The sequence below is a fragment of the Erithacus rubecula genome (genome assembly GCF_903797595.1).
Source record: "Erithacus rubecula genome assembly, chromosome: 11".
Classification (NCBI taxonomy): Eukaryota; Metazoa; Chordata; class Aves; order Passeriformes; family Muscicapidae; genus Erithacus; species Erithacus rubecula.
The window spans coordinates 10,047,180-10,060,675 of NC_136663.1; the positions used below are offsets into that span (position 1 = coordinate 10,047,180).

At 45.5% G+C, this 13,496-nt stretch overlaps 1 long non-coding RNA gene across 1 annotated transcript in view; it reads left to right on the top strand.

Annotated features, from left to right (window-relative positions):
• The window catches only part of LOC306806453, a 70,527-nt gene that overhangs the window by 36,832 nt on the left and 20,199 nt on the right, over positions 1-13,496 (top strand). The window contains exon 5 of the long non-coding RNA XR_013775472.1: positions 12,920-13,137. This is a non-coding gene — a long non-coding RNA (uncharacterized lncRNA). The remainder of the gene's footprint in view (positions 1-12,919; positions 13,138-13,496) is intronic.

The window sequence follows — 13,496 nt, forward strand, 5'->3', positions numbered from 1 at the left end:
GATGGGGACAGATATGGGCAAATTTGTGAGAAAAATAGAAACAAGCTCTTGGCTAATGAAGTTTTTTGTTTTTTTCTTAGAGAATGCTTTTAGACAGAGAAAGACCTGGACCAGAGAGCAGATGAGGTAGTTTTTGACCTTTCTCAGCTCCAGATGGCCAGAATATTTCATGTGTGCTCACATGGAGAAATCCTGTACATTACATGGAGATAAAAATAGGTGTGCTCATCCCAGCCTTGACCCAGCCTTAACTTTCTGTTATCTTTACCTCAATTAAAAATGTGAGGATTGACCTGTCAGGGTCTCATTTTTGAGCCTTAGGCTAACTGCAGTTTTTACTATGTGTAGCTAGTGAAAATGAGGGTAATCTCCATCATGAGAGCTGAATAGACCAAGAGACATCTCATCTCCCCCAGGAGGTGACTAATCCAAACTTAATCCAGGGAGATAAAAATACGTTTTAAGGAAGTATCTTAGCGTAGGTTTAAAATCTGAAAAACATGATGGAATTCAAAAATAAATTTGTGAGTTTATGTGCTTATATGAATATGGGTAGCAAAGGGAGTATTTCCAAGTAACTTCCTATTTCAAATTCTTAAACCTCCTTCTGAGGAAACCCAGATGTCAGTCTTTTCCTGACTGTGAGTGGTTAGTTTGTCCACAGTAGCGGGAGGACGAACAGCTATTGCATGTCATGTTTATCCTAAATGTGACAACAGACAATCCCTAACTGCAATTCTCTCTCCTCCTCCTCCACATGGCATACTCACTTTGTTGCCTCAATGATTTCCAACTGGGCTCCATCCCAATTATTTGTTTTCCTGGTAATCATCCATATTTCCATGTTTAAAAAAAAAGGTAGCATTGGAATAACTTTGGTTTTGCAAAGAAAATAACTGAGCAGGCACTCTATGCATCTGGAAAGGAAAGAAGGGAGGAATCTTTTTGGGGGAAGCATTTTCTTTGGGTTTAACTTATATCCTCTGGTTCCCTCAGCAGAGACCTTGAGCTGTGCTACTTTCCTCTCTGCTGCTGTGCTTTGGGACCCCATGACAAGCACACACAGGATCCATGAGGTTCTGCAGAAGGCTCTATTGGAACTGTCTGCTGGGGAAGTACCTGCAGCCCTCAGACCTCAAATGCTTTGGATTCAGCCTGGCAGGATTCATTTCAGATGACTCAGATGTGCCCAGATGCCATCCCTGTCTTGAAAAGCAGGGGTCTGGTTAGTATGTGTGATGTTCTGACAGAGAGCTCCTCTGTCCTGGGTGATCTGAGCACTTCTGATGACCAGAAGTGCTTGGGCTCAGTGCCCCTTTGCCATGAGTGTCCTCAGGTCATGTGGGAGCATTGTCTGTGGCCACCTCTCCAACAGGAGATTCTCCTTTTGCTGATTTTGGAATGCTGCCTACCTGGCCATACGTGACTTGTGACTGAGGTTTTGATCAACTCAAGTAAGTTTCCCACCAGATCCACCTTCACAGTGGTTTTCTGCTTCTACCTTGCTGATCTTTTGCTACCTTTTCTCATTTGGTTTCAATCCTCACCCATTGCTGCAGCTTTGCCTGTCCTATTTCTAGTTCTGATTTCTGGTGAAGCTTTAGAGAAAGAAGAGAAATGCAGTTTCAGCAATAGAAATAGAAAAAAAATTCTTTGCAATTTCTGCAAAATGTCAAGAAGTTGGTACAGAGGAAGCTATAAAGGGCCAAGATGGACAGGTGCTATATCTTGGGCATTTTGAGAGTGCTGGTGAAATAAAAAGCATGAAGTTGAAGGTATATTTTTGGAGATCCATGGACCACAGCTACAATGTTGCTATGGTGTTGATTAAGGAACATCTTAGTTTACCTGTTCAGTTTAGCTGTTAGTTTACCACTAATAATTTAAAAGAAAAAAAAAAATGTTAAGAAAAAATAGAGTAGTTGTGACCTGAGGGTCATTGGGAATTGAGAGGCAATTTTTGATATCCTTCATTCTCATACTCTGATGCTGTGCACAGTAATTCACAATAATTTCTTAGAAACATGCATGAAGAAAAAGGACTGGGATTATTTATGCTTGATGGGATTTTCCTTTGTTATTCTGGGGACAAATATCAAAGGTTTTGAGAACTTAATAGCAAGTGAAGCCATTGATTCTCTGCTTCAAAAATTACTTCAAAAGTAGAATTGTAATACTGTAAAGTATTTATTTTTGATATTCATTGCTTAGTCAGTTGAGTTTCTATTGGCCAAACTTTGGATTAGGAAAATGAATTGCCAGAGATATTTACTTGTTCATAGCACGTGAAATGCTCTAATCATAGGCAATTTTTGAATGGTCAAAAATAAGAACTTCTCACTTCTGTGCAGCATGGTCTGTTTACAGAGTAATGAAGGGAAAGATGTCTCCATAGAAACCTGTAAAACAGGCAAGTCTACTTCTTCCACTTCAATACAGTCTTCAGTAAACAGATTTTACATCTGGTTTTTAAAAAAAGCCAATAGAATAAACCACACTTTTGGATTATGTGACTTCCATTATTACTACTAAATAGCTTCTGGGTTCAAGATCCGTCCCTCTGCTTCCCTTTCTTTGTTACATTTAAAATTATCCATGAAAGCAATAAATTTTAACAGATGTGAGATGTTGTTCCATCAAGGGTTCTCTGTCTGAAGGGTTCTTCTGCAGGTGGAGAGACAGGGCATTGTGAATAGTCTTTGAATGTGTAAACAGATACTGTTAAGAGAAAACATTTCTACTGACTGCAGATAAGATTGAAAGTCTTAAGCTTACCTTGAGACAGAAAATATAACCAAGCCTAGATATGCAATGGTATTTTCTGAGGGTAAGAGGAGTTAATGGATTTCTGGCAAGGCTATATAATTTTCCTTTCTTAAGATCTAAAAAAAGAAAAAACAAATGCACACACTTCACCTGCCAAAAAAACCCCAAAATCCAGCTCCCCAAAACCACACCAGAAATTCTTTAAGTGGAGATAACCATGCCTTGGGACACTGAACATATGGTATCAGTGACTTTTTGAGTTGTCAATTCAGTCCTGCACTCTACAATCCATTACATTTCCTAGGGGGCTCTCCTAGGACACAGGTAAGTTTTTTCTGGGCAGAAGAAATGAAAGCTGCCTGCTGGTTTTTATCTATTGCTGCTTCTGGCAGACAGCTGTGTGTGAACCTCTCCTGTTGGAAGGGCAGATACCAGGTAACAGAAGTGAGGTCTGGTACGTGAAAATAACAAAGGGTGATTGAAGGAGTGACTTCAAACATCATTGCTTTCAAGTTCAACTTTCACTTGGGGTAGAGGAGCCAATTAAACCGGTGGTGGACTGCCTGGAGGTTGGCTGTGTGGCACTGGCATCTGAATGGGGACAGAGACTGGAGAGACCCAGGCACCAGCCTCTGGAAAAGGGATGAGAGGTAGGGCTTGCTCTACAGGGTGTCCCAGTCTGTTCCTTGTACTGGTATCTGTACTCTTTTGTGTTTTTGTTTCAGTGCACTATGATCAAATAATCAGATTTCCTGTGTGACTCTGGACAGAGATGACTTGCAGGAGCTCTAAAATCCATCTGGTTTTCAGGTTCTATTGGTCTGAAGAAGATAGTACTAGGGATGCAGAGGGGACAAGTTTCTGGGACTCCCTGTTTCATCTGGGCTGGTCTGATTTCCCCTTGGTATTTCTCAAGATGGCAGATAAAAATGGAAATCAGAGATTCCTGGAAAATAATTCCAGGTTTGTTTTTTTTTTTTCTTAAAACTTCAGAAAGAGTTTTAATCTGGTGAAAGCTGATAAATGATGCGGGGGCCAAATATTTGTGTATCCTTAAGTTGTCTGAGCATAATTGACTGTCGGGACTTGGATAACATGTCTTCCTCGTTCCCTGGAACTGTTCTTAAAAGACTGTAGATATGTTTCTTAGGGCCATGGTTTAGTGGTGAACTTGGCAGTGTTAGGCCCAAGGTTGGACTCTGATCTCCAAAATCCTTTCCAACCTGAATGATTCCATGATTCCTTTAACTCCATGATTTTCCCCCCTTCCATTGGTTAATATCCACGTTCATTTCTGCTGCTCCCAGTATGTCCTGTTGCCAACTGTAATCCTGCATTCATCAATAATAATCAGAGCTTCCTAGTTGCTGCCATCTGTTTTCTCGATAAGGGATGTTTTTAAAACAATTCAACTTGTGGCAAAGCACTTCGAGGGTGTGGTGCGTGTGGAATTGGGTGGGGGCTCAGAGCCAGCGGGCGGGATGGGAGACAGCGAATCCCGGGAGGACGGGAGGATGTACCCGGGGAGCACTCCTGCCTCCCTGCCCAGCCCCGGTTACCGGAGCATCCCGGGAGGACGGGAGGATGCTCTCGGGGAGCAGCTCCTGCCTCCCTGCCCAGCCCCGGTTACCGGAGCATCCCGGGAGGACGGGAGGATGCTCTCGGGGAGCAGCTCCTGCCTCCCTGCCCAGCCCCGGGTACCGGAGCATCCCGGGAGGACGGGAGGATGCTCCCGGGGAGCAGCTCCTGCCCCGGTCCCAGCCCCCGGGAGCCGGAGGGACTGTCCCGCGTGTCCCCGGAGATGCTGGCCGGGGCTGCCGTGGCCATCTGCTGCCACCTCCCGTCCGGAGCGCGATGTCTGGGGGAGCACACGGGAAACCACCTCCAGCCTTCAGGCATGGTATTACCATCTCCTTGAGATTCTGGAAGTGGTGCCTATGCCTGCAAGGGCAGCCAGGGTCCCAGCCCTCCTGGGTGCTACTGCTGGCTGTTGAGCTGTCTCACTGCATTTTTTTTTTTCCTGTCTCCACAGTGCAATGGCCTAATTTCTTTCTGCAGTTTGTTCTTTCTGGGTACCTTGTTGACTCAGATCCCCCAACCAAAGAATGAGCTATACCAACAGCTTGGAGGCACCTGGCCATCAGCAGTATCAGGAGGTGAGCTGGCTGCTTCTCTCTGGCAGAGCAGCAGAGGGGAGCAGGGGCAGGGCTCCTCTCCCATTTCCCCGTTGTTGCAGCTCCCAGCTCCACTGGCCTTCCCAGCAGCTCTGGGCTGCTTGGCTGGGGCCTGGACACCAGAGCAGGGTGTGCCACACTCCTGTGCCAGAGCTCTTGCTGGCAGCCAGGCTCTGGCCAGGCACTGTCTTGCTGCTGGCCCACAGTGACTCGCTAGCACTAGCCACCAGTAGCTGTTTTTTGACTTGGATCCCTGTGCCTCCTCTCTGTTTTGGGAGGAGGGCAAGGACTATACTTTGTCCCTGCTTGCTTTTACTTCCTTGGCTTATTCTCTAATAGCTATTGCAGCTTCCCTGCTGCCTGCGGTGACTACAAATTTGAGCTGAATTAATCCCAGACAGAGCCTCAATCTGAGGCAAACTTTCCTTCCAAAATGTACAGTCTGAAAAGACATGAAAGCAGGACGGGCTGGCCACCTACCTTCCCCGTGTCAGTCTCATCCTGGGCAAAGGCTTGCTCTCTCCCTTCTAGCAGGACTGAGAGGCTCTTGGTGCTGTGCTGGGCACTGACCAGGCACACATGGAAGGGAGAGTCTGTCTGCCAGACCTCAGTGAGCAGACAAACAGAGAGCAGTAGCGTGGCTGGCACTCACAGGTTGTGCTTGCCGCCCTGGAAGCAGCCCTTGGTTGCAGCAGAGGTGTTGCTTCTCCTTCCCCAGCTGGCCCAGCCTGCTGGCACTGCTCAGACCCTCAGCCTGTCCTTGTGCAACCCTGTGCTGGCCATGTCTCATCCTGTTCAGTTATCCCTCTCCATGGCTCCTAGAAGCATCAAGATTTCAGCTTCGGTTTCTCCCCGTTTCCTTTCTCAAGGAGTCTTATTTCGTGGCGTCCTGCCCTTCGGTGCTGAGGTTTGTTTTCCTGCTGGCTGGCTGAGGTCAGCATCTGTTCCCACAGTCCCTGCCCAAGGGGGCTCTCTGATACCTGATAACCCAGATGCAGGCCACAGACCCTCTCTGATAACAGCAGGGTGTTAGATCCCAAACAGCCACTCCTAAATCAAACATAAGGAAACAAATTGCCTTCTTCTTCATCTCTGGATCCATATATGCAAGCATTCCTCGTAAAGGGAGAGGTACAGATGCCCTGTGATGGGGACCACCAAAGCATCCCTTTTCTCACAAGGATCCTCATGGTTGATGCTTCTGGCAAGGGCTTTTCATCTGAATTTGGATGCTGCTTCTCCTTGACCAGACACTAGCAAAGACCTCCTTCCAGCCCTATGCCTGTGACAGGTAAAAATCATCTGAGCTGTTTTCCTATGGGATCTTTGGAGTCTTGGGGATTTCTTCTTTGGCTTTTTGGGCTTTTTTACCTTGGAGGTCACAGTGCTGTCATATTTTAAAAGAGGCTGAAATGCCAGAGCAAAAGCACAGAAAGCCCCTGCATCCCCCTGCCATGGTGCTGTGTGGAGCATGTTGCTGTGCCATGCAGCAAGCCTTTTCTTTGGAATTCATAGATAATTGCTAGTCCTGTCAAGGGCCATTCATTTTAGTAGTGTAAAAATCACTATGGTTTTATTTCAAGCTTGAGAAACCACTTTGTCAGACTGGGCAGATTTTACCAAACCAGTATGCGGGCTGTGGGCACAGCTGGAGTTAAACAGAAAGAGCCCAGTGCCACAAATGCCAAAGGTTCTCTGCTTGGTTTGAAACTGGGAAACAAAGTAAACAAGGGAAGGAAGGGCTGGGGAAGTGGGGAGAAAAGAAGGGGAGAAAACTTCCTTCTTTCTGACAAAACTGCTTTCCCTTCTTTATTCCAAAGAGATTTTCTGACACACAGGGTTTTAAATGATTGTTTGCTATGCCTGCTTGGTTGTTTACTGCTCTGAGAGTCTGTGCTGCCTTTGCTGGCAGGCTCAGTCTTTCAGGGAATACGACAGAGTGAAAGGCTGTTTACTTATTTCTACTAGCACTTATTTAGCAGTGAGGTTGTTTTCTGATCCAGGTTTTGCCAGGAACTAGAAACTGTTGGAGGAGCATGATGGTTGTGGGGGTCTTAAGGGAGACCTATTGCCTCCTCTAGGCAGTATAACTTTCTTTATATGCTTTGCTATCACTGGTGTATTTGGCTCATGGTACAGGGGAAAGTTCTTTTATTCCTGAGTTTTTTCCACATGGAGAAAGAAAGGACTTTGCAGAGTAGCAGAGGGAGATGGAAGGTGGGGAAGATGTTTGTCAAAAGTCCGTGCAGAACATCCATGGGAGAGCCAAAGTTAGGCAGGAATTTTCTGGATCCCTTAGCCCTGCTCTGTGAGCACCCACCATCCTCACATGTACCCTCCACCAGCTTCTCCTGTGTGCCCTGGCCCGAGTGAAGGCAGGCTCTGTGCTGTCCCAGGGCTGGTTCCAGGGGAGCTGTGTGCCACTGAGCACCTGCACAGTTAATGGATGAGCCTGACCTTCCCCATCAGCTTAGGGCTAGCTCAGCTGGAAACTTGCACTTGTAGACAAGCTGGCTACTGTTCTCATAGAACTTCATCACCCTTACTAAGTTTCATACTCCTTTTGCCACATCTCCAGAGGGATGCAATCATTTCTCAGGGGCTTTTCCTTCATCCTCTTAACTGCAGTGTTGGGAAGGAGCATCTTTGCTGCTGAAGCCTATTGTAGTACACCTGCAGACTAAACAGCAATCTCTGCACAGCTTCAGGCTGGTCCATTGTCCCAACGTGAAGAAGACTGCTCTTCCTTCAGAATGACCCACTCTTTTCTCTGTTTTTCCACATATGAAGAATTAATTACACTCCATTTTATTAAAAACAGAAAGGAGGCTGTTTGCCTCTTTGCTCAATAGCCTTATCAATACTGCCCATGAGGCTGTCTGCTTGCTCTCTGGATTGGGTCAACAACATGCCTCTGACCCAGGATTTTTCCAGGTAGTAATCTGAGAGCTCCTGATGCTGTCTGAGTGATGTTATCCTGCCATTAGTCTGAAATTTTTCTGTTTTGGTGCTTTTCTGTTTTGTCATTTAAGGATCCTAAGCCCCAAATCTTCCATAACTGTCTTTCAAGGAGGCAAAGACTGCTTGCTATGTACTGGAATGTGTCCTTTATATTTGATATTAACTAATGGGGTTGAAATTGCTCTTGGCTCTTGATATTACTGAGTGTTCCCTTTGGGGGCTGGATTCCTTCCCAGCAAGTGGTAGCAGCCACCAGTAAAGGTGAGTTTGACATTGCTGCAAACTGTCCCTAAAGCAACCTATGCAACTGTGCCAGCACTAACTCCCTTTGTTCGGATTATTTATTGAAGGTGAACTCCTTGAGCATACAGAGCACAGAATGTTTTTGTGAGTACAGAAAAAGGCCCCAGAGATGTGCTGGGGGAAAAGTTCTCAGGGTTAAAACCATGTCTGGCACTGCACAGGCTGCAGGCTGCTACCTCCAACTGCTTTTGGCTACTTGGTTCCAGGCAAGGGGCAGCTTCCCTGGTTCTGAAAGAGCCTGTTGTTTCCCGTAACTGAGGGAGAATTACTTTGTTTATGGTTTAGAAAGCAGGGAGAAAGAACTGGGATACTTGGCCCTCTGTGCCTTACTACTCCTATCTATAAAGTGTGGGTGACAATATTGTACCTTCTTCAGAGGGACATTTGTAAGCTAATGGACAGAAAGTGCTCAGGAGCTCCCCACCTTGGGACACCTTGGCAGCCTGCCCAAGAGCTTTTAGATGTGCCTTACCCAAGCAACAAAGGGCATAAACACTTTGTCTCCAAAGTGCTGGCTGCTCCCTGCGTGCTGTGTGTCTGTGGGCAGTGCTGCTCCTGTCTTGGGAGCCTTCTCCCTCTGTTCCATGCTGCACAGAAGGTGCCTGCAATTCTGCTGGCAGAACTGCTTTTTTAGCCAAATGAGAGGGTTCCTGTGTTTCAGCATCACCATTAACTCAGAGAAAGTTTGGCTAATGAGCCGTGGTGCCTGCAGGCCCCTGAAGGCCAGCATGTTTCTGCAAGCCCCAGACTGGGACTGTGCCTGCTACCTCCAGCTCTTGCCTGGATGCTGGCATTTCTTATGGCATTGCCATTCTGCTCTCTGATGCCTCTAGACACTCAGACCTAGCTCTCTGTCATATCAGTTTCTCTGGATATTTATGCTGAAAGACTGGGAGCAGAATGCAACCCTGAAGGCTTTCAGCAGTGCTAACTTGCCCTCAGTGCTGGTGTATGAGAAACCTGCCATGCTGTCTCTTCTTTGATATCTTCCAGGGTTTGTGCTGCTCAGAGGCTTCTCTGATCTCTTCCACTAAATGACACAACCTAGAGCAAACTTAGCAGCAAAGGGTCTCTAAGTTTTAAAACCAGTGTAATATTTGGGAAAGGAGTAACTTAGATCTTTGATGGTCCAAAAGGCCTGACAACTGGGGCATGCAGGAGAAACCCAGTTGTTCAAACAGTGCAAACATGAAAAGTGTTAGTGTCAATCTTAGGTTAATTGGAGAATATTCAAAGGACTTTGTTTTGCTTAATTTTGAGGTTAGAACTTCCCTGGGGTTCTATGAAAAGAATGCAACACTGGCAGCTCCTTTGAAATATGTAGGAGTGAGCTGCAAAGCAAAGAAGTTGTTAGAGGGGATGTGACCTCCTCCTGGCTGGCTGGACAGCAAGAAAATGAAGATGAGAATGTTATGCAATTGCTCTTGCTTCAAGAGCAGTCTGTGGTGTGACATGAGTGGATAGGTATGAAGATACCATTTTGAAAACAGATCCTCTGTTCATCCTAATACCCGACATCAAAGATGAGGTTTCCTAGCTCCAAGCTCTCTCTGAGTGCACACATGGCCTGTGGGAAGCCCCAGACACATCAGGTGTGTTGTGACTCCACTGGTCTGTCACAAACACCACTGGCAGCATTGGTGGTAAGATGTACATTGCTCTGCAGTAAAAGACCAGGTTTTTGGATTAACTGTATGCCCTTGTTAAGGCCACCCTTTTTTTTTTTTTTTTTGTTATATTTTGTTTTCCTTTTTTGCTTAAACATGAGGTGTTTCAGGGCAGGGAGTGTCTTAACTTACATTTTTGGAGTATTCTGCAGAACCTGCTCGTGGTACTGGGGACTCTTGGCACTGCTGGCTGTAACCTGTGGGCATGGGAGGGTGGGAGGGCTCACCTGGCAAGTCTGGAGCCTGCAGAGCCAGTTCAGCTCAGGCAGCCACACAGGGGCTCTGTGCAGTGAGGGGGGAGCAATAGCACAACCACCTTATCTGTCCTCCTCCCTGTGCCTTGTGCCAGGGTAATTCCAGCTGGGCACTCTGCTATACCATCTGTGGTAGGACAGCACAAGTAGATGGAAATTTGCTATCATGCTGGCTAAGAAGAAGTTTGGGAGCAGCTCTTTAGCCAGGGAAAAGTTGGAGGAGCCTATTCAGACAGGAGGCAGATTCACTTTCCCAACCCACTTTTGAAGCAAAGGAAATTATCCAGGATTGTTGGGCTCTTCCCCACTGTATTGCCTCAGAAGCATTTCAAGCCTTGGAGAGCCTGAAGGCTGGTAACCATGTTCAGGGTGCAGTGTTTAACCACATACCCAGATTCAAGACATTGGTGGTGCAGTGATGGAAGGAGGACCCCAAAATAGGAAACAGTGCCTGGGAAATGACCACACCACCAGCCTGATCAGGACCTCCAGCAGACCTCCTGGAAGAGACAATCCTACAGGATTCTTACAAAGAGAAGTGTTTCTCAACCTTTTTCGCCTGTGTGCCAGTTCTGCTGAATGAAAAATCACTTATATTGATTGAAGAACTCTTCCTTCTAGCAGTTTGAATCACAGAATAAGGAAAGGGGGTGTTAGATCTCTCACAGGTTTTTGTTTCTTCCCCATTTTGAAGGCTGAAATGGGCTGTTCTAGTTTGATCAACTCTCTAAGTCCCACCACCAAAATCTGCATGGTTCTCCTTCTGCCAAGAGTGGGGCCCTCTGTTCTACCCCCTGAAAGGTATCCAATCCTGGGCTGCAAACATTCAGGGAAACAACCCATCACTTCACTTGTGTTGAGCCTTCTCACCAAAATCCAAGGTAATGATGCAGGTTTTGTTTTCCTCCTGAATTTGCCTGGTTGGTTCAAGCTCCTATCTCTCACTTATTGCTCTGCATATTTTACCCATGGTGTTAGTGCACTGTAGTAAAAATACTTTTCCCCACCAAGGGAACCAGACAGTACTTTTAGGCTATCATGACACTGTTCATCGACCTGCTCTTTTTGCTTCTGGAGTGCTTAGAAGGCTCTGGGAATACTCATTATTAGTGTTGTGTAATGGTCACAGTGCACTCCAAGAGTCAACAATATGTTGTAAAAAGGCCAAAAGCCAACACCCGTGTGGACTGCTCCCTTCTGGGCAACAAAAAAGTAACCTCTGGAGAATTTTGACCTCATACTGGCTGCTATTACCATTGCTTTCTCCTGTGTCATCCTCAATCAGCTTTCAATTTAGGTTGAAATGCAATTGAAGACAGCATAAAATATAGAAGAGAAAATTCTGGAGGAAAAACCCCAACCTTACACATTATCTATAATTATACACTGGGCATTGTATTAGACTGAGTACAATTTTATGTTTATAGAGAGTAGTATCCCTTCCTTTATAAAGATAACCGATTCACTAATGGAATAAATTGTCACATACAGCCAATAAAAGCATAGTTGGAAATTTTTGTATGTATTTCAACTCTGAGTCTTCTGAACTTCTGGCTTTGTTGTTACCTGTTTCTTTTGTTAATACTGAAGTAGAGGAGCTGCTTGGGAAGTCTGAATGATCCAAAACAACACAGAGGGAAGCTGTTCCTCTGATGGAAGCATAGCCCAAAGGGAATCAAAACCAATGTAAGCTGCAGTTTTGGCCTGAGCTTGGAGTGATGCCCTCTAACAAGATGTGTTGTAAACTTCAATTACATAAATGTCCATGACCAGTTTTGCAAAAGATGCAGAAGAGAGACATGAGTGAAAGCCAAGCACGTTTTCTGTGCCTTGGAAATGAATTGCCTCCAGTGAGCCCTCCTAGGAAGTTCAGGCTGTTTACCATATGGAGGTTACCATGCCCTTATCTTTGTGCTCCCACATCTGTGGTCAGGAGCTGGTCCAGCTGTACCAGTGCAGCTGTGCTGAGCTGCTCTGTGCCTGGAACCTGGGCGAGTTCAGCTTGCGTTCATCCCGCGGTGCTGAGCTGGGCGGTGGGCGCTGCTCCCGGCCACCATGCTTCATTTGGCTCCTTGCTAAAAGCCAGCTGGGGCTCCTAGGCCTTGGTTTATCTGGGTGTGCACAAAAGGGATAAATGACTATGAGACCAGAAAAGGTGGTGGGAGGATTTAACCATTGGTTAAATGAGTGTTCTGGTTTTCCTGGTTGCTTTCTCTTGTTTAAATGAAATCTGTGTTGGTCTAGATTTGGGTCGAATGTTTAATATTACATCTGCCAAAAGTAGCATTCAGGTTTGGATGATACTCTGGACAAACTTCCAGAGGTCTAGGCAAACTTAGAAGACTCATAAACTTGTATTTCTGTTGCCTGAGTCTTTTATAAGCTCTTGAATAACCTTCGCCAAAGTATTCAACCTTTCTGAACTTGGAGAAGAGCACTAGTCTCCCACGAGCTGAGTGGTGCAGGTTGAGATTCAGCTAATATTTGTTGAAGAGTAGGAGTTCTTTGGAGGCATGAGCGGCTTAGCTAATATTTGCAGAACACTTTGAGGTCTTGGGATAGATACTGTTACCAAAGGGTGAAGTGGTATTCACATGTTCTGTCATGTCTGTGTTGTTTACAAATAGAATAGAATGATGTTTTGAAGGTCAGGGACCTTGAGAACAATAGTGGGTTTGAAGCACTCATTTATTTTTACCAAGTTCAGATGCCTGGCTACACTAGCATTTCATTTATATAAAGGATCTAATCAAACATTTTGGTTGTTTAGAGGAGTTGTTTTGCTTGTTTTCAGGCTGTTGAAATGTCAGATGGCGAAAACAAGCAAGAGCTCCAGATGGAGCAACTGGAAGAGAAACACAACAAAGATGGTAATGGGAAAGCTTCAGATTCACACTTGACTGGGAGTCCCATGCTTGGGATTGGGAGTCCCCACCTGTGGCTTCCAAACCCACTCTCTGTGCAAGCCCTTGTGCAAAGCAGCATCCCATGAGGAAGTTCTTCATTGTTATGGTAAGCAAAGCCAGTAACAGTTTATTTTCACTGCTCATTAGTCCATCCGTGCTGGGAATTGTTTGGGAGCTGCAATCTCATCTGGAATACTCAGTTTTTATATGGCCAAGAAAATCATAAGCACTCTGCTTTAATGACCCCAAATTTGAATTGGAGTTTCATGACTTACATTAACAGGGTGACTAAATGCAGAGTAGTTTGATCTCATTCACTAGCATTCATGCTGTCTTTTTCACCAGCAGATCAATTTCAGTCTTCCTAATTTCTAGTGAGGATACAGACTAAATCTGTGTTTGAGTAATGCTGGAAGATGGGTGATATGAAAAATGTAGTAAAATTCCTGGTCATAGATACAGAAA